Raw genomic sequence first — 2,436 nt, 5'->3', positions numbered from 1 at the left:
ACTCCCCTTGAACTGGTGGAAAACATGACGCAACAAACCTACACTATCTGATAGTTAAATTCGTGTTACAGAAAAACTAACTTTCAGATTTATTTTTTTTTAACTTCTTAAACAGAGAAAATAACATACTCCTTGGGGAAAGGTGAGGGGTTGAGAAGACAGGCCCTATGTAAAAATGATATGACAGCACCTGGAGTTGAGAGGCCTGCCTAGGAGAATGGCGGGTACCGCTGCAGTCCCCGAGGCCTGCTGCCCTCTGTTTGGCAGACCAGTTCACGTGCCCCGCCGAGTTGCTATAGATCCAAGTCATAAAAATCTTCCAACTCATCGTGAAACAAGTCCCACTCATCTTCAGCGTCTGTCAGGTCGTTGTCCCCACCTGCAGCCAAAAGCATAAGCAGCATCTGCCCAGCTCAAAGGTGACAACCTTCTTCGTCAAAAGGGTTGACCTTCTCTGGTGCCTCGATAAGCTCCCGGAAGTGGTTCCTTCATTGGACCTGGTATCTGCTTGATGTTCCCACTTTCTGTTCTGTGGCTCCTCTCTGCAGCCGTCAGGGTATGCATGCTTGTAAAAACAGTTCCCTCCAAATGGGCAGCTCCCACAGCCTTCATCAAAATACCTGCACGCCTATTGCTCATTGCCTCCTTGTATTTCTGAATGAGTTTCTGCTTCTCTTCTCTCTCCTCCACCCAGTACTCACTTGGAATGACAAAGTTAGACATTATCAGGCATTCTGGGCAGGACTTTATGATCTTGCTCTCACGTTGCTTAGCACTCCTCCACTTGCGAATGCACTTGAGACAGCAGTTGGAGAGGATCCGGAAGCGGTGCTCGCGGGGGTTGGCTTTCTCAAAGACCACTTCCATGCAGTTGCTGCATATACCATGTCCTTGCTGCGCTGCACTGCGAACGAGAGCTCCATGTCCTCGTGGGCCTCGATGCAGGATTTTATATGCTCTGACCTCTGAGCAGCATCCAGGGGATGGAGGACTTGCAGCCCGCACGTGTCACAGGCGTCTCCGTGCAGGCACGTGCAGTTCTCCCCGTAGCGGCGCTCCCCCACCGCGGCGTAGGGGCAGAGCTGCTGCTTGGTCTCCACCGCACTTTGCTCCTCCGCTGCCTCTTCCTGGGTCACTGAGCCCTGAAGAGGGCCTTCAGTGGAGGAAAGGGCAGTCCGACCACAGTAGGGCTGCCCCGGAACACTCTATGGCATTCACCCAGTCTGCTGAAGCGGCTCTGACAGTTACCAAGTTTTAATTTCTTGACTCAGCCTCGCCCATGTTCATTTCAGCAATCGGTCCAGCTGATGAGAAACTCATGGAAGCAGCAGGGCTGACTTTGCAGTTGGATCTGTAGCGGTTGCTTTTTCCCGTTTCAGTGGCTTGCTATGTTCATATCTGCAGCGGTCTCTGTAAATACAGTACCCTCATTGAAAATACTTGCACACTACACCATATGGACTGTCAGCGAGACCGTGTGAATAGTGACAGTTATCGCCTTCCTTACAAAGCCCATGCATGAAATACCTCTTAGTGTCCTTCCTCTCCATAGTGTCCAAACTCTATCTGCTTGCTGATGACAGGCCGATAAACTGAGAGATGAGGTTTAGAGGCCATGAGTAGGAAAGTCTCACCAGTGGATCTAGGTAATAGCAGGCTAGGTCTCTGGAACACCATTCTCTAATGTTGTTTTAAGTCAGCTTTTTCACTCTCGTCTTTCTCTTTCACCAAGAGGCTCTTTAGTTCCTCTTTACTTTCTGCCATAAGGATGTTGTCATCTGCATATCTGAGGTTATTGACAGTCCTCCTGGCAATCTTGATTCCAGCTTGTGCTTCCTCCAGCCCTGCATTTTGCATGATGTACTCTGCATGTATGTTATATAAGCAGGGTGACAGTATACAGCCTGACAAAACGTGGTCCACTGGAGAAGGGAATGGCAAACCACTTCAGTATTCTTGCCTTGAGAACCCCATGAACAATGTGATTTTCTTTAGCAGACATGAAAAATAAATGGATGTCTTTGTCTCTGAATTATAATTCTCTTAACTGTTGTGTCAGAGTTATTAATGTTGTGTAATCCACACAGACATTCTTTCCATAGAATCCAAAGAAACCTTTATTTAAAGATTTAGGGATTTTCAAATATGACTGTAGCTGGAAAAGCTATCGCCCTGGCTCTTGGGAGAAAAACAAATCTAGGACACAGGTTTTGAATATCAGGTAAAAATTTAATTGAGATCTGAAATGTTCGTCTGAGTAAGCTTTGTGAGGAAAGTTTTTTAAGAATCTGGATTTTCAGTGTGGTTGTCTCTTACCCCCCAAATTGCTGCATTTCTTTTAAATGTATTTGTCAATAATAAGACCTTGAGCAGTAGGATGACTGCATGATAATTTATTCTTTACTAATTCAGAAATTCAGAGCCAGTGGTAATTTG

At 46.6% G+C, this 2,436-nt stretch overlaps 1 pseudogene; it reads right to left on the bottom strand.

Annotated features, from left to right (window-relative positions):
• Positions 1–293: 293 nt before the first annotated feature.
• Positions 294–1,523, bottom strand: LOC136168831 (E3 ubiquitin-protein ligase makorin-1 pseudogene; annotated as a pseudogene).
• Positions 1,524–2,436: the final 913 nt, after the last annotated feature.

Source organism: Muntiacus reevesi, chromosome 1 (genome assembly GCF_963930625.1).
Source record: "Muntiacus reevesi chromosome 1, mMunRee1.1, whole genome shotgun sequence".
Taxonomy (NCBI): Eukaryota; Metazoa; Chordata; class Mammalia; order Artiodactyla; family Cervidae; genus Muntiacus; species Muntiacus reevesi.
The sequence above is the reverse complement of the archived record's forward strand: the minus strand, read 5'-3'. Positions and strand labels throughout refer to the sequence as shown.